Source organism: Arachis ipaensis, chromosome B4 (assembly GCF_059453495.1).
Source record: "Arachis ipaensis isolate K30076 ecotype BB chromosome B4, ASM5945349v1, whole genome shotgun sequence".
Classification (NCBI taxonomy): domain Eukaryota; kingdom Viridiplantae; phylum Streptophyta; class Magnoliopsida; order Fabales; family Fabaceae; genus Arachis; species Arachis ipaensis.
In genome coordinates, this window is record NC_142439.1 from 91,491,341 (window position 1) to 91,510,685 (window position 19,345).

Here is a 19,345-nt window from a genome sequence, read left to right on the forward strand (position 1 = left end):
TTAATTGCAAGTTTATTCTCAATTTTACAATGTCTCTCATCCTTGCTCTCCAAGTGTTTGAGAAAATGCCAACTTTAGCTATGGAGTAGACTTTTCATTCTTGGCTAGGGGGTTAAGGTATTAGAGACACTTGAATCATCAATGTCTTTTGTTGATTATCAATTGGAGATTGCTAATTGATTTGCATGTCACTAAAGCTAGACTTTCCTAGGGTTAGACTAGGACTTGTGAATCCAAATTGATTACTCTCACTTAACTTTCCTCACACTAGAGGTTAACTAAGTGAAGCAATAACTAATTGTGGTCACAATTGATGGAGATTATGATGATAGGAAGTCCAACTCTTACCCCTAGCCATGGCTTTTATATAGCTTGATTTTCATTCACACTTTTAGCTTATTCCTTTCTTGCATTAAACTCCAAAACACCAATACAACTTCTATTCCGAGGGTTACCTGAAACTGTAGCTCGATCTCATACGAGATCTTCTGTGCTGGTCGGAGCTGACGTGTTCGGCTGGTGGATGGCGGCCGGAGCTAGTGCGTCCGACTTGTTGGACTGACAATGCTGCTGATCCTTTGTCACCGGAGGGTGGTGGTACCTGCAAGGGACTCCGATGCTTAAGTTAGCAAGGGTATTAAGTAGGTTTTTAGTAGAATCAGAGTATGAGTTATACCTGGGTGTTCCAGTGTATTTATAATGGTTTGGAGTGACCTTTTTAGATAAGATAAGTTAGTTATTTTATCTTATCTTTATCTTTTGGTGAGGTCAGCTTATCTTTCAAGGGAACCGCCCTTCTCTCTGTAGGCTTGGGCTGCCTTTGGATTTGGGTCATGTTCCTCTATTTGGGCCCTTTTTTGGGCTTTCCTGGTGATTTAGCCAAGCTCTTTGAGAAGAGGTCGAATGGTTTGACCTGAAGAGGTTAGTCGCTTTGTTGTTAATCATCCCGGGTCGGACAGCTCGACCCAGGGTATGAACAGTGCCCCTGCTCGAGCTTGGTCTTTCCTTTGAGGTCGAGTCTTAGTTTTAGGACTTCGGACCTTTTTCTGGTGAAGCCGAACTCGAGTATTCTGTCGATTTCCTCCTTGATGAGTCTTCTTTTGGATGTGGAACGTTTTCTTTTGCTTCTTCTTAGAAGCGCGCGCTTTTGCATTTAGCGCTCTTAGCCTTGGGAATATGCGAGGGTTTAATATCCTCATTAATTGGTTTTTAATTTCCCCATTTCTCTTAGCCTCTCTATTTTGAATTTCACACTCAGGAAAAATGGTTTCTCTTCTCCGTAACTTCCCTTTTCTTTCTCTCTTTTTGTTTTCACCTGAAGCTTGCAGTTTTTGCTTTTCTTCCTGTGACGTTGCTTGGCGATTATTAGTTCTTTCCTTATTGTGAAAGGGCGACTCCTGATTCCATCTTCTATTTTCAACTTCGTCACAACTTTCTACTTTTTCCAGGTTGGTTCTTCTTTCCGCTTTTTTACTTCCTTCGTCATCTTGCATTCGGTTTTTGGTAAAGTTTTGATTTTGCTGTGATGCATGTTGTCACTGAGGCCTTTACTTTCCTTAAAAGATTGTTCCTTTGATGTCTTTTTGCCATGTTGGTAACTGTGATGACTTTGGATATGAACAGTAATTTTGCTTATGAACATTTGTAGAAAGTAACGATTTCTCTGGTGGCTCGTTTTGATTTTGTGTCGTTTGCTTGTTTGGGGGGATCTATTTCTTTGAAAAAGGTGGCGCCTTTGATGACTTCTTCTTGATATATTTTGCTGCTTGGTAGTTCTGTTTGCTGATAAGCTGAGACTGTGAATTTGGAAGGTAGTTATTTTGACGACTTTATTTGATTTGTAGCTTTCTAGGGTAATGACTTTCTTTTCTTCTCGGGATGTTGCTTTTTGGAAAAGGGGCTGTTCTTTGCTGAGAGTTTTTTGTTGGGATGTTAATCTCATGGATTTTTTTGTTTTTTCTTGAGCCCTTATTCTGTTACTGCCTCCAAAGGTTGCCCCTGGATCTTGTCATGGGGTTTTCCTTTACACTTGTTTGTATGCTTGAGTCGTGCTCTGTTGTGAGTTAATTTTGACTTTGTCCGAGATATTTGGGTTAGTAATCTATTTTCTTCTTTCTTGTTGTAGGACTAGTTGACCTTATGTCTTCTTGCAAAAATATTGTTGAGACATCTTCCCAAGTCCCTGAGGGCATGGCTGATTGGGTGGATTCCATGGTTCTTCTATGTGTTTTATTGGTTGATTCCGAGTTTTGTCAGCAGCTTAGGCAATTTCATAGGATTTTTAGTAATGGTAGTGATGAAAAGAACTATGAGCTTATGTCTCCCACTTCTGAGGAAAGGGTTTGTTTTTCTACCCGAATTGTTGGAGAGCGCCCCTTTTTCTACGCATACGACTTCTTTTTTAGTCAGATGAATGTTACTCTTCCTTTTACCCCTTTTGAAACCAACCTCTTGTGGTCTTGTAATGTAGCTCCATCCCAACTTCACCCCAACTCTTGGGGTTTTATAAAAATCTTTCAGTTGCTGTGTCATGAACTAGATATTCCTGCTTCACAGTCCCTCTTCTTTTATCTCTTTGTTTTGACAAAGCCCGGGGTGGTTAAGAAGAAGGCCGCCTGGGTTTCTTTCCGAGCTTCCCAAGGGAAGAAGGTTTTTTCCATGTTTGATGAATCTTTTTGCGACTTCAAAAATTACTTTTTCAGGGTCCGAGCTGTTGAAGGACCTCGGCCCTTTTTTCTGGATGAGAATGATGAGCCCGCCTTTCCTTTGGAATGACAAAAGAATGTAATGGTGTCTAAATATACGTGGGAGATGTTGTGTGAGGCTGAACAAGCCTTTGTGACTGTGTTGGAAGAGAATTGGGGACAGCCTCCCCATCTTGATACAAAGAAATTCTTGGAAAATCCCTCTCTTCTCCGAGCTGAGCTGGGTAGTGGTCGATTTCTCTTTTGTTTTTTGCTTATTTTGTCGAGTTTTATCTCTTTTCTTTTTTGATTCATAACTTGGTTTCTCGCTGTGATGTTTGTTTGCAGAGATAATTAAAAATAATGAATCCATGAAGGCCTTTAAAAAGGCAAGGAAGGCTACTGCAGCTCAGAACATCTTGGCCAAAGCGTCCGGGGAGGGGTTTTCCCAAGTTCAGTCAAAGCCCTCCGTGCCGAGCTCTCCTGGGCCGAGAAAGATGATCCCCACTCCCCGGGTTCGTTTGGTTGATCCTTCGCAGGCTTCTACTGCTATCTCTGGTGCTTCTCCTCCGAAAAAACAAAAAACAACTGAGCCTTTTAATCTTGATGCTCCTGACTTTGATGCGGTTGAGTTTGTAGATCATCAGATCGGTCCTTATGGTATCATCCCTACTGACGATGTCTCTCTTCTTCGCCATTTGAACTTTATTACTCGGAGCAGTATCAAGATGGCGCATATGGGAGCTGCCATGTACCGAATTGCCCTGGATCTTCCCCTTCATGCTACCAAGGCCTTTATGGAGGAGGCTAAGCGGCAGTTCGACAGGATGAAGGGTTTGAAGGAGGAGCTCCAAATGAAAGTGACCAAGCTGGAGAAGGAGTTGGAGGGCAAAAAGGCTAGTTCTATTGCTTTGGCAGCTTCTCTGAGGTTGGCTGAAGACACGGTATTGAGGCACAAAGAGAGCTATGTCACGACCTATAGGGAAGTAATGCGTCTGACGTTGGAATTTTTGCCAGTAAAAATTTCATAAAAACAGTCGTGTTGTAGATATAGTCTCTAAACCGACAGAAATCCCTTCGTACAAACGTTTTGGTTGTCACAAGTAACAAACCCCTTTTAAAATTGATAACCGAGTATTTAAACCTCAGGTCGTCTTCTCAAAGAACTGCAAGGAAGTATGTTCTTATTATTGGCTATAAGGGTTGTAATCGGGGTTTAGAAGGTGAGAAGCAAGTGATTTGAATGACAAGTAAAGTAAATGGCAATTAAAATAAATAAATACTGTAAAGCAAACTTCTGGCAAGGTAAAAGGAATTGGAAGTCCAACTTGGTTATCTCCCTCAGCAATGATGAAAGTTGAATCTAAATTCCACTTAGTTAACCTTTACTAAAGTAAAGGAAAGGCAAGGGACTAATTAGTTTGACCTTCGAATCCTATTTATTTCCTAAGAAAAAGTTGGAATTATTGAAGTTCAGTTCAATTAGCAAGATAACGATTATTAATTATGTTGAGTTTGATAACTGTTGAGTTACTGATTTCTTAACCAAGACCAAAAAGGGAGAAAGTAAATTGCTGGAATAGAATATCTTCAGATTGGAAACAATGGTAACACAAATTAAAGAGAAAGCAATCAATAACTGAAATACCTCAAATGTCATTAATTCAAATAACAATCTGTAACATGGAATAATTCATAATTTAAATTATAAAAGTGAATAATCAACTCAAGTGCTGGAATAAATAAATAAAAGTGAAAAGGGAAGCTTAAAACAAGAAACATAAAACCTGGATTGAGAGTCACTCTTAAAAACTAAGAGAAGTCCTAAATCCTAATCCTAAGAGAGAGAGGAGAGAACCTCTCTCAAACTAAATCTAAATCATGGAAAGTAGTAAAAACTGAGAGCTCCCTTTGAATGGATGCATTCCCCCACTTTATAGCCTCTAGTCTGTGTGTTCTGCACCTGGATCTGGGCCAAGAGGGCTTCAGAAATCGCTGGGGGCGTATTCTGTAAATTCTGATACGTGGCCTCTGTCACGCGTCCGCGCGGGTCATGCGGTCGCATCATCTGGAGTTTTCCTTGTGGCGCGGTCGCGTCGGTCACGCGTCCGCATCGAATGCGCTATGCTCAAGTCGCGCGGCCGCGTCAGTCATGCGGCCGCGTCGCTGCTTCTTCACGCATGGCACGCGATATCGTCATCCATGCGATCGTGTGGATGCCAGTTTCTTCAAAACTCCGTTTCGCACTTTCCTTCCATTTTTGTACGTTTCCTTTTCCATCCTTTAAGTCATTCTGCCTTAGAAAATCTGAAACTACTCAACATACTAATCACGGCATCAAATGGAAATAAAGGTAATTAATAATAAGCAAATATAAGATCAAAGAAGCATGTTTTCAATCATAGCTCAAAACCAGGAAGGAAAATGTAAAACATGCAAATAGTATGAATAAGTGGGTAAAGAGTTGATAAAAACCACTCAATTGAGTACAAGATAAACCATAAAATAGTGGTTTATCAACATCCCCAAACTTAAACAATAGCATGTCCTCATGCTAAGCTCAAGAGAAGCTATAAAGATGAAGAGGAATGGTAGGATGTATGAAATGCAATCCTATCTATATGAATGCAACTACATGCAAAATGTTTCTACCTACTTGGTTAAAAATAAATAAGTTCTCCAACACAAACATAAATCAGATTTCACTAATTCAAATTATACAATAAAGGACAAGTAAACTTGTAAGAAGATAGCTAATGAAAGCAGGGAACATAGAATCAAGCATTGAACCCTCACTGGTAGTGTATATCACTCTTACTCTAAGGTGTCTAGGGTCAATCACTCTACTCTTCTCTAGTCATGCTTTCTAAACCTTGTTCTTCATCTAACCAATCAACAATATTTAATATACCAATGCAAACATCATGAGGTCTCTTTCAAGGTTGTAATGGGGCTAAGGTAAGGGTAAAGGTATATATATATGGCTAAGTGAGCTTTATAAATTGAATCTTTAATTAACCTAAGCTCTCACCTAATATACATATACTCTATATACTTTTAAATTCATGCCTAGCTACCCATAATTCTCAATTTTGTATAATTCCCAAACTCATGTACCAAATTTTTCTTTAATTTTTTTATCACATGTGCATTGATCTTTTATTAAACTTAATATTGGGGTAATTTTGTCCTCTTATTTACTTATTTATTGAGTATTTTTGGATTTTTCTCTTTTTTTTTCTCTTTTTTTTAGTAGAGAAACAAACATAACTTATAAATGCACATGGATTTTTTATTATTTTTTTATTTTAGTTTTTTCATGAGTAGGTTCCCAAATTCCTGATATTCAAATAAATTAGAAATATTATACTTTTCCTTTATTAACCCATGTTCCCACAGTTTCCCCAAACTTAATTAACACACTATCTTAAGCTAACCAAAGATTCAATTGGGATAATTAATTTGTTTTCCGCTTAAGGCTAGTGATGTGGTAAGATATAGAACAAATAGAGATTTCAAGGCTCAAAGTGGCTGATAAGGGTGGTTTAAAGGGTAGGCTTATTTGGGATAAGTGAGCTAAAATCAAATAATGGCCTCAATCATATGCAAGCACGTAAATACACTAAATATTGGACATATAGACTGGAACAAAGTAAAGATCACAATTATAGAGAAGTAAACACACAAGAATAAAATATTTATGGTTAAATAATGTAACCATGTAAATAAGCTTAAAATCTCACTGGTTGTGTGTTCTTTGGCTCAAAAACCATGTTCCAAATACCACTTCAAACAAATTTAACAAAAAAAAATTTTAATTTAAATTAGTGAAATTTTTCAAAAATAGGGTCTTTAGAAGAATTTTATTACTTTAACCAAGTAGTAACTAGATGCATAAAATCAAACAAATATGCAAATGCAACAACTAATTTAACAAAGAAAATTAAAATATTGGTGTTGAAACAGAAAGGTACTAACCCATGGAGATCGGTATCGACCTCCCCACACTTAAAGATTGCACTGTCCTCGGTGCATGCTGAGATTTGCAGGTGGACGGGTTGTTTCAACTGTTGCTTTTCTCGAAGGATTGTGCAGATGGACTTGTCTGTCTCCCCATGTAAAACGTCTTCCGCTTCCCTTCCGGGTGGCCATCCTGAAAGAAAAAGGGAAGAACAGTAACCCAGAAATAGAGATAAGAAAATAAAAGAAGTATGGGTGGGTTAATGCCAAATGATAAGGGTCTCATTTACATGGAAGCTTCAACATGTAAGTGAGAAAACAATAGAAGCCATGTCATACGAGTGGTACAAAATTGCAACAATGGAGAAGAGAGTGGGGAAAGAGAGATAATATAAATTCATGTCAATGCAAAAAGTAATACAGGTATAAAAGATTGGCATTGATTTAAATAATATTACCTAACCAGAATAAAACAAGTCATAAGCACCAAGATAATACCAGAAAAGATATAACAGTTGAATAAGAACATTTGAACACCAATAGAAAAATAAAAATATGCAATGAATGAAAGTATGCAAATAAATTAAATAAAATAAAATAAAAGATAAGAAGAATGAGAAGGGAAAGAAGGGAAGAAGAAGTAAGTAAGAAAGGAGGGAGGAAAAATTAGGATTGGGAGAGAAAAGATAAGATATTTGGCAAATTAGGATAAGCTGTGCGGCGCAAGCGACGCGGTCGCGTGGGGCACGCGGTCGGGCAGCTTGCGCTTAAACTGATTGACGCGATCGCGTCGGTCACGCGGTCGCATGACCCGTTTTATGCTACTGGCGCGAGGACAGCCTCGCTCTCGGACAACTCTCTGTTCAAAAATCATTAATTGCCAAATATTGGGTGACGCGATCGCGTAGGGCACGCGATCGCGTGAGTGGGCACTTAGTAGGATGTGACGCGGCCGCGTGGGGCACACGGTCGCGTGAGATGGACTGCGCGTCCAGTGCCAGTCTAGCACCACTCTAGCACAACTTTCGGCTGTGCATCATTATTACGTCGAAATCCTGGTCACGCGGCCGCGTGGGGCACGCGGTCACGTGGGAGGCCAGTATTCCCACTCGACGCGGACGCGTCAGCGATGCGGTCGCATGGGACGATTTGTGCCACGGGCACGCCTCTAGCCACGCTCCAGTGTGACTCTCTGTTCGTTTTTATTTTCTCCCCTCTCCTTGCAATGCGGACGCGTCGCTGATGCGGTCGCGTCGCATGACGTTTTTTTTTTTTGAATGCAGAATGCAGTATGCAGAATGCAATGCTTAATATGAATGCTATGCATGATTCCAGGTTCAATAAAATGAAATAAAATTCAAAAACAATCAAAACTAAATAAAATTAAAATTGTAAAAGGAATGATCATACCATGGTGGGTTGTCTCCCACCTAGCACTTTTAGTTAAAGTCCTTAAGTTGGACATTGGAAGAGCTTCCTGCTATGGTGGCTTGTGTTTAAATTCATCCAGAAATCTCCACCAATGTTTAGAATGCCAGCAGCCTCTGGGGTCCAAAACTAGGCATGTGAAGCTTCTGAGCAGCTTCAAACAGATTTTCAGGCTCCCGAGGTGATGAATATCAGAATATTTTCCAAGATCCCAAACCTTGGTTCTAAATCTGCCTTCGTTTTGATCCATATTTTTCCATCCGGGCGGTTTAGAAAGTATATTCTCACCATAGTGACCAAACATTTTCCGAGATCCATTCAATTGAGCTTGATACCAATCCGTGCACTTCAAGTTGAAGCGTGGAACCTTATTGAACCTTGTACACCAACTCTGAGTACGAGCAATTTCCCTCTTACTCTTAAAGCCGCAAAGAGTTCTAAGTTGGCCATCTGTTTCAAGCAAACCATATTCAAGTGAATAAGTAAAGTTATAGGTTAAGGATTGTACCCACTTGAAGCTTGTATTAGGTGGTAATGGCCTTGGGATAGGTGTTTCCGGTGGTTCTGTAAGTTCTACTCCCTTGTGCTCTTCTGTGAATTCCTCCACTTCCTTGCAAGGCTCTACAATTGTATCTATGTCCTGGTCAAAGTCTTCTATGTCTTCCTCATCACTTGAGTCATAGATTGGAGGTTGAGAGAAATCTACCTCCACATCGTCTTCGTATTCACTTGGGGAAGATTCTTCGATCTCAGAAAATTCACTTGTGGATGCAAGTTCATTACTAAGAAAGCCAGACTTGTGACTATCATCATCAAGGGAATTTGTGTCATGGGTTATTCCGTCTGATTCTTCATAAACAACTTGCCTTGGAGATTGTACAATATCCTCCTTAGCATCAACTGTAGTGTCCTTGACGGAGTTCTCCTCAGTTCTGGATTCCCATGGAGGTTCAGCATCTCCTAGATCTTCAACCAACTCTTCTTCTTGAACAATGACAGCTTCTTCTACTTGTTCTAGTACGAATTCATTCTCTGTCTTGTCCACTGGAGTTTCTGGTATCTCCTTCATGCTACGCTCTTCGTTAGACTGTTCACATGGGGCTGTGGCTGATCCTTGTGTATTTGAGCACCTAGAAACCCATTGAATTATTGTTTGCTCCAGTTGTCGAATGGTTGTTTGAAGTTTATTTACTATTTCCTTTAGGCGAACCTCTGCTTCTCGAGTTGCTAGACTTGGGCATGATACATAGGAAAGTGGCGGTGATTGGGAGTGATTGGATTGGTATTGGGGTAAGGAAGGATCATATGGTGGCGAATGGTGAAGAGAAGCTTGTGAGTGTGGTGGTTCGAAGTTTTGTTGAAATGATGGTTTATATGCACGGGGTGGGGCTTGTTGGTAGTTACAAGGTTGTCCACCATATCCTTCAGCTGGGTATGTACGGTAGAATGGTCTTTGTCCAGGATATCTCAGAGGGTGTTGCTGCCTAAAGGGTTGATTAGATCCTCTTGACTCCATCCATCCTTGATTGGTCTGAACTTGATGCATATTCCTGCTGTAACTTCTATTTCCTTCAACAAAGTTAGAACCAAACTCAAAGCGAGAGGGGTGAGAATTCATGGTAGCAAATAAAGATAAAAAGGAGAAACAAAAATAAACAAACAAGCAAAAGAAAAATATTTACAATAACCAATAATAAGGCACACGTTAGCAGTTTTCCGGCAACGGCGCCATTTTGACGTTGGGATTTTTGCCAGTAAAGAATTTTATAAAAACAGTCGCGTTGTAGATATAGTCTCTAAACCGACAGAAATCCCTTCGTACAAACGTTTTGGTTGTCACAAGTAACAAACCCCTTTTAAAATTGATAACCGAGTATTTAAACCTCGGGTCGTCTTCTCAAGGAACTGCAAGGAAGTATGTTCTTATTATTGGCTATACGGGTTGTAATCGGGGTTTAGAAGGTGAAAAGCAAGTGATTTAAATGACAAGTAAAGTAAATGGCAATTAAAATAAATAAATACTATAAAGCAAACTTCTGGCAAGGTAAAAGGAATTGGAAGTCCAACTTGGTTATCTCCCTCAGCAATGATTAAAGTTGAATCTAAATTCCACTTAGTTAACCTTTACTAAAGTAAAGGAGAGTCAAGGGACTAGTGATGCCAGGGCATTTTGGCCAGTTTCACTGACCTTTTCTTTACTGTTTTTAGGGTAGTTTCATGCATTTCCTTAGGAAATAAGCTAGTTTTGGGTAGATATTCACTTACATCTTGATTCAAGCATACATTGTGTATTTTACATGATTTCATGAGGATTTTGCATGAATTTAAGGACAAATTGGATGTTGCATTTCCCATGACTTGGACTAGAACTTTGATGCACTTTATTGCTTAATTTCAGGACAAAGGAAGCAAAGAAGAACCACATTAGTGGCTACGTTAGTTGCACTAACGTTAACACTAACGTGGAATGGGAGTAACTTGCAAAGTTAATGAGAAAAGTGATTGCCAATAACGCTCTCGAAGCCATCATTGCCCACGTTAAGAAATAGAGCCAACGTTAGTGACACTTAACATTATCACTAACGTGGAAGCTAATGTGGATAAGGGAAGGATGAGCCAACGTTAGTGACACTCAACTTTGTCCCTAACGTTGGAGATGGCTAGCAAGGCCACGTTAGAAGCCATGTTAACCTAGTTAACGTGGACTCTAACGTGGAAAATAGGGGCAATTTGGAATGTTAGTGACAATGGTAAGTGTCACTAACATTCTCGAAGGATGGCAAGCCTACGTTAAAAGAGCCACGTTAACTAAGTTAACGTGGGCTCTAACGTAGGGAAGGGGGAGGCTTCTCAACGTTATTGGGAAAGTTGAGTCCCAATAACGTGTGCGAAGGACATAGTAGAAATGTTAGTGGCAACGTTTGTGCCACTAACGTTGAGGTTAACGTGGCCTTTAACTTTGATGAGGAACGTTAGTAAAAAAGGTGATTGTCACTAACGTTCTTGAACCCATATTTTCACTGAACGTTAACACCACTAACTTCCTGAGCCAAAGCCCCTGCCCACTTCATACTTTCTCTCTACAAGTAAAAGCTAAGCCCAATGAAGAAGAGAACTGCTTCCAACTCAAGATCCAAAGGCCCAAGACTTGAAGAATCAACTAGAAGAATAGAAGAGTAGTATATATAGGAGTATCTTTGAAATATTTTGGAGGGTGGAAATTATAGGGAGACTCTTAGCATAGAACTACTCTCTGTATTTACTTTCTCTGCACATCTAAGTTTTCATCATGTATTCTCCATCTTTGTTTTCATTTTCCAGAGCTATGAACAACTAAACCCCTTTCATTGGGTTAGGGAGCTCTGTTGTAATTTGATGGATCAATACTAGTTTTCATTATTCTTCTTCTATCTTTTCTCTTGATTTTACTTGAAAGCTTTCGATCTTCATCCAATTGAGTAGTTATCTTGAAAAAGAAGCTATTCATACTTGGATCTCTTCTGAACCTTGAAAGAGGAATGAAGAGATCAAGCTAGAAATGCTTTCTCATGCTGGACCAAATTGGGTTTGGATGGATATGTGACTATAATCCTCTCAACACTTAGTTTGGGAAATGCATGTGGTATAATCAGTGACCATACTTCATCTCTTCTCATGAGCAATTGACCAAGGAATTGGCTATTGATCAAGATTTGAGAGATTGAATTACAAGAAATTGTATTTCAATCACTTCAGATTGCCAAGGAGATCAATGAGTGCATTGATTGAGGAAGAGATGAAAATGAAATTGATCCGGAGAATGCAACATCTCCTAAGCCCAATGAACTCCCCATTTCTGATCTTACCCATTCTCTTTAATTTCTGTTATTTACTTTAATGAGCAATTCCCCCATTCCCATTTACAATTCTGCAATTTACCTTCCGTCATTTACTTTCAAATCTATAATTCTAGCATTTACTTTCATGTCAATTAACTTCCCACCATTTTATTTTCTGCAATTCTCAACTCAAATTTTGGATTCGCTCAACTAGAACAGTCCTCTAATTAAAGTTGCTTGATCAATCAATCCTTGTGGGATTCGACCTCACTCTATTGTGAGTTTTTACTTGACGACAAATTCGGTACACTTGCTGAAGGGAATTTATTGTGAGACAAGTTTTCCGTGCATCAAGTTTATGGCGCCGTTGCCGGGGATTGATTGTGCATCAACAATGATTAGATTGGAGGATAACTAGATTGAGCATTTTATTTTTGTTTAATTTAAATTTCTATTTGAGTCATTTACTTTCTGTTTTAGATAACTTCTTCTCTTCCCCCTTACTTTTTCTTTGTTATTTACTATTCATCTCACTAACCCACTAACTGTTTGATATATTGCATCACTCACACTAACAGTAATTCTGACAGATATACTTTCTGCACCTATTCTCTTTGCTTGTACTTGTTGGTTGTATGACAGGGAGAAGAAGCGGGGCTTCAACTTTCTTTGATTCTGAACCTGAGAGAACCTTCCTTAGACTAAGGAGGGAGGCAAGAGAAAAACATGTAGTTGGTGGTGAAGAAGAGGAGGAACACTTTGAGGAATACTTTTAACCAAACATGGAAGAAAACATGGAAAACCATCATGAAGAAGAGGCTCACAACCATGGCAGAGGAGGTGGAGCAAATCATTCTGGGGAGGACAGAAGAGTTTTAGGCTCTTACATCAATCCAAACCCAGGGAACTGTGGAAGTAGCATTCAAAAGCCAACCATCCATGCCAACAATTTTGAACTGAAGCCACAGCTCATCATCCTTTTTTAGAACAACTGTTCGTTCGGAGGGAGTGTCCAAGAGGACCCCAATCAACATCTAACCACCTTCCTGAGAATATGTGACACAGTGAAGTCTAATGGTGTTCATCCTGACGCCTATAGACTGCTCTTATTTCCATTCTCACTCAGGGATAAGGCAGCTAAGTGGCTGGAGTCTTTCCCAAGGGAGAGCTTGACAACTTGAAAAGACGTGGTGAACAAATTCTTAGCAAGATTTTACCCTCCTCAACGAATCAATAGGCTGAGAGCTGAGGTCCAAACTTTCAGGCAACAAGATGGTGAGACTCTATATGAAGCATGGGAGAGGTTTAAAGACTTAACAAGGAGGTGCCCACCAGATATGTTCAACGAATGGGTGCAGCTGCACATTTTCTATGAAGGGCTCTCTTATGAGTCAAATAAGGCCGTAGACCATTCATCTGGAGGATCTTTGAACAAGAAGAAGACTATTGAGGAAGCCATAGATGTCATTGAAACAGTAGCAGAGAACGACTACTTCTATGCTTCCGAAAGAGGGAACACAAGAGGAGTAATGGAGCTAAACAATGTAGATGCTCTGCTGGCCCAAAACAAGCTCATTACCCAGCAGTTGGCTGACCTCACCAAGAAGATGGAGAGGAACCAAGTAGCAGCAGTCTCCACTTCATCAACAACCCAAGAAGGAGTGAATGAAGAAGCAGAGGGTAGTCAGGAGCAAGCCAACTACATTGGGAATTCACCTAGGCAAAACCATGATCCATACTCCAAGACCTACAACCCTGGATGGAGGAATCACCTAAACTTTGGGTGGGGAAATCAACAAGACCAAAGCCTTGATCAAAGACGCCCAAATCCAAACAATGCAGCCATCCAACACTTCACATCTAGACCATATCAACACCCCCATAACAACACCTCCCCACATTCATATCAAGGCCAGAATAACCCTACTCAGCCTGACCTATCATCATTTGATGAAAGAATCTCAAGGATTGAGAATCTACTTGAAGGCATAAGCAAAGAGATTCAAGATAGTAAAGTATTTCGAGAAGAGGTGATATCCAATATGCAGAATCAGGATGCTGCCATCAAGAAACTTGAGACACAAATTGGCTACTTATTCAAACAAATCCCCCGCCACAACCTTCGCAGCAAGACTAGCTCAACACAAAGGGAGGAGTGTCAGGCTATCACCCTTAGGAGTGGGAAAGAACTGAAGGAAACACCCCAGAAACCACAAAAAGAGGACTCAACTAAAGAGGAAGAAGAGCAGGACGAAGCTCGAGTTCCCACTTTGAATTTACAAAAAGGGGAAGGAGTGCTGAAGCCTGACGCCCCAAGAGTCCCATACCTTCAGCAATTAAGGAAGAAAGGGGATGACAATCAGTTTTCGAGATTTCTGGAAATCTTCAAGAAACTATAAATCAACATACCCTTTGCTGAAGCAATAGAAAAAATGCCACTCTACGCCAAGTTCTTGAAGGAGCTCATGACTAAGAAGAGAAGCTGGAAGAACAACAAGACTGTGATACTAACCGAAGAATGTAGTGCTATCATTCAGCACAAACTACCCCAGAAATTGAAGGATCCCGGGAGTTTTCAAATCCCTTGTATTATAGGGGAAATCATAGTGGAAAAGGCTCTGTGTGACTTAGGAGCCAGCATCAATTTGATGTCAGTAGCTATGATGAGAAAGATGAAGATTGAGGAAGCTAAACCAACAAAGATGGCCTTACAATTGGCAGATAGATCGTTCAAGTTCTCGCATGGCGTCGTAGAAGATTTGCTAGTGAAGGTGGGAGATTTTATCTTCCCAGCAGACTTTGTAGTGCTGTACATGCAGGAGGAAGCCAAGGCTTCCATTATTCTGGGAAGGCCATTCTTGGCCACTGCTGGAGCTGTAATTGATGTACAAAAAGGAGATCTCACCCTGAGATTACACAAGGAAAAGATGACGATCAATATGTTCAAGGCCATGAGTTACCCACCAAAGCAAATGGGAGAATGTATGAGGTTGGACTCACTTGAAGACACAGTGCAGGAAAGTTTTGAAAAAGAAGAACCTGAAGGTATAATAGAGGAGGAGTCTACGTGTAGTGAAGAGGTTGCAACAACAGAAAGTCAAATACAAGGGGCACCAAAGGAAGAGAACGAAAAGTCAGAAGCACCCAAACTTGAACTCAAAGCATTGCCACCCTCTCTCAAATATGCGTACTTAGGAGAAGATGAAAATTACCCAGTGATTATAAGCTCCTTCCTCAGCCAAGATCAAGAGGATGAACTGCTCAAAGTACTGTGAAACCACAAAGATGCTATTGGTTGGACTCTTGCTGACTTGAAGGGGATAAGTTCGGCCATATGTATGCACAAGATACTGTTGGAAGAAGATGCCAAACCATCCATTCAATCCCAAAGGAGGTTGAACCCAATCATGAAAGAAGTGGTACAGAAGGAAGTTATGAAGTTGTGGCAAGGGGGGTAATTTACCCAATCTCAGACAGCCCCTGGGTTAGCCCCGTGCATGTCGTCCCAAAAAAGGGAGGAATTACCGTGGTTCCCAATGAGAAGAACGAACTAATTCCTACAAGGACAGTCACAGGATGGCGGATGTGCATAGACTACAGAAAGCTCAACGAGGCTACACGAAAAGATCATTTCCCCCTTCCATTCATGGATCAAATGTTGGAAAGACTCGTAGGGCACGCTTATTATTGTTTTCTCGATGGTTATTCAGGATATAACCAAATAGTGGTTGATCCCAGAGATCAAGAGAAAACCTCATTCACTTGCCCATATGGAGTGTTTGCCTACAGGCGCATGCCATTTGGGCTATGTAATGCACCTGTGACTTTCCAACGCTGCATGCTTTCTATATTTTCAGATATGATAGAAAAATTCATTGAAGTTTTTATGGATGACTTCTCGGTATTCGGAGATTCCTTTTCTAGCTGCCTACATCACCTTGCCTTGGTATTGAAAAGATGCCAAGAAACCAATCTGGTCTTGAACTGGGAAAAATGTCACTTTATGGTGATAGGAGGAATAGTCATTGGTCACAAAGTTTCTAACCAAGGCATTGAGGTTGACAGAGCCAAAGTAGAACTTATTGAAAAACTGCCTCCACCCAGTGATGTCAGGGCAATTAGGAGCTTTTTAGGGCATGCTGGTTTTTACAGAAGGTTTATTAAAGATTTTTCAAAGATAGCCAAGCCCTTAAGCAATCTGCTTGTATCAGATACACCATTTATCTTTGATGAAACATGCATGTTAGCCTTTGAAAATTTGAAAATGAGGTTGTCCTCTGCTCCTATCATTTCCCCACCTGATTGGAATTTACCGTTTGAATTGATGTGTGATGCATCGGATTTCGCAGTTGGGGCAGTGTTGGGACAGAGGAAAGATGACTTAGTCCACGTGATATACTATGCTAGCAAGGTCCTTAATGATACTCAAAGAAATTATACCACTACTGAAAAGGAGTTGCTAGCAATAGTTTTTGCATTTGACAAGTTTAGATCATACCTCATTGGTATGAAAGTGATTATTTTTACAGACCACACAGCACTTATATATTTGTTTGCCAAGCAAGAATCAAAACCAAGACTAATAAGATGGATCTTATTGTTGCAGGAATTCAATATTGAGATCAGAGACAAGAAAGGAGTGGAGAACAAGATAGCAGATCACCTATCCAGGATTCCTCATAATGAAGGTGGAGCACATGATACAAGTGTAAACGAGCTCTTCCCTAATGAGCAGTTGATGACAGTTCACAAAGCACCAGGGTTCGTAGTCATTGCCAACTTCAAGGCATCTGGAGCATTACCTCCAGAGATCAATAAACATCAAAAAAGGAAGCTCATGAATGATGCAAAGTACTTTGTCTGGGATGAGCCATATCTCTTCAAGAAGTGTTCAGATGGAATCCTTAGACGATGTGTTTTGGAAGAAGAAGGACGAGAGGTCCTATGAAACTGCCACGGCTCATGTTATGGAGGCCACTTTGGAGGAGACAGAACAGCAGCAAAGGTGTTACAAAGCGGATTCTTTTGGCCCACCCTTTTCAAGGATGCAAAAGAACTGGTAAGGAGCTGCAATGAATGCCAAAGATCTAGAAACTTGCCCTAAAGAAATGAGATGCCACAGAATTTCATCTTGGAACTGAAACTGTTTGATGTGTGGGGAATTGATTTCATGGGACCATTCCCAACCTCATATGCAAACAATTACATCTTGGTAGCAGTAGATTACGTCTCCAAGTGGGTAGAGGCTATTGCAACCCCAACAAACAATAACAAGGTGGTCATGAACTTCCTCAAGAAGAATATCTTTAGCCGGTTTGGAGTTCCACGAGCACTCATCAGTGATGGAGGAAGCCATTTTTGTAACAAACCACTAGAAGCTCTTGTCCTACGATATGGGGTAAAACATAAGGTAGCCGCACCATACCATCCCCAAACAAGTGGACAAACTGAGATATCCAACAGAGAGCTAAAGAGGATTCTGGAAAAGACTGTGGGTGCATCAAGAAAGGATTGGTCGAAGAAGCTGGATGATGCTCTTTGGGCATACAGAACAGCATTCAAAACACCACTTAGAATGTCCCCATATCAACTGGTGTATGATAAGGCTTGTCATTTACCACTAGAGCTGGAACACAAAGCTCTCTGGGCTATAAAGATACTAAACTTCGGCAGTATTGCCGCTGGTGCAAAGAGGATCTTACAGCTGCAAGAGATGGAGGAATTCAGGTCACAAGCCTATGAAAATACCAGGATGTACAAAGAGAAGGCAAAGAGAAGACATGACCTGCGTCTTGCACCCAGAAGTTTCAAAAAGGGGCAGCGAGTACTTCTCTACAATTCCAAATTGAGACTGTTCCCAGGAAAACTCAAATCAAGGTGGTCCGGACCTTTTTTTGTCACAAAAGTATCGCCATATGGACACATCGAAGTCATGGATGAAGGTTCAGAGAGGACTTTTACAGTTAATGGACAAAGACTCAAGCATTACCTGGGCAACATGGGGGAAAACCCCAGAGTAAACTATCATCTCAAGTGAAGGAGGAATCGTCAAGCTAGTGACGATAAAGAAGCGGTTTGTTGGGAGGCAACCCAACCTCAGGTAATTTCCTTTTCACCTTTATTTCAATAAAGATCACAAGTTGTTTCCCCTGTATTGTAAGGAGCTAAGTTTGGTGTTCCACACCAGAACAATCCAAGAGTGATAGTGTAATTCTAAGTTTGGTGTTCCACCAAAGGACAGTAGTTAGAATTACACTCCACTCCCAAAACACATTGCTAGCTCCAACCAATCAAAGGAAACCACTTAGATGTAGTTAGACTTTAGTTAATAAGTGTTTTGTTAACAATAAGATATTAGGTTCTCAGCATATATGCAAGGTTTGGTACTAGACACGGAACTAAGTTTGGTGTTCACACACCAGATTAAGTTCAGAAATCACAAGCATACATGCAAGCTAACTATTTCTCAAGTGCATTGAGAACAAGCAACTTCAAATAACTTTGCAGGAATCTTATGAGGAAATGGTGCACTTTCACCCAAGGAAGTGAGGTAGCAAGGATTAGGATGGTGACAAAGAAAGAAGGCAACTAGAAATCGTCACCAGAAGGTTGTATTGTTACTTAATACCATTGTACCGAGGATTGTTGAAAATTAGAATTCCGGATGCACTTTTGATTAATAGTTGCTCGTAGTTTGAACTTTATTTTAATTCTGTCTTTTAAAGTTTTGATGCATAGGTCTTTTGTCGCTGGTCTTTATGCTACTGCATCATTTCTTTACTTACTTGTAAGCTTGTCCCTTTTGAATCAAATGAAAAGAGAATGATTGTTTTCAAAAGACCAGAGTGGAGTTCATACTAGGGAGTAAGTCCATGAGTTTGTGGTGTGGTCATAAGTTAGCTAAGTTGGTTCAACCATAAGGTGGGAAGACAACTATCTGTCATGAATACTATGCTTGAGACACACCCCATGAGACTAGATAAATAAGAAGATCCTAATAAGAAAAAGGGAAAGAACAATCAAGGTTGAGGAATAAAAGAAAAATAGTAAGCAATAAGGCTAGGCACCAATGGTTTTAATCTTGAAGCATGTGTCTGTGGTGCTCCTGTGTGAGGGATCTACTTGGATGAATAAGCTCTTAGGGGTGCCTTATCACTTGGTAACTTGGGTTAACTAACCCGGGATTATCAGCTAAAAGTTCACTATCAAGAGTAACCCTCACCACAGAGCATTTAGTAACCCAAAGAGGTGCTGGACACCAAGGTCTCAAGAAAAGAAAATAAATAAACTATGTTCCTGTGATGTGTATGTATGGGGGAGAGACTTGAGCAAGTAAGTCCTTAGGGGTGCTTCAACACCTAGCACCTTGAACCAACTGGTTCGGGAGTGTTGGCTGAAAGCTTATTTTAAAGAGTTGCCCCCTTACAGAGCACTTAGCTTAAGAACAAAAATAAG

General features: G+C 40.3%; 1 non-coding gene across 1 annotated transcript; it reads right to left on the bottom strand.

Annotated features, from left to right (window-relative positions):
• Positions 1-13,125: 13,125 nt before the first annotated feature.
• On the bottom strand, positions 13,126-13,232 carry LOC148568350 (small nucleolar RNA R71). The gene has a single exon (XR_015881677.1). It is a non-coding gene; the product is annotated as a small nucleolar RNA R71 (small nucleolar RNA).
• Between the last annotated feature and the right edge of the window lie 6,113 nt (positions 13,233-19,345).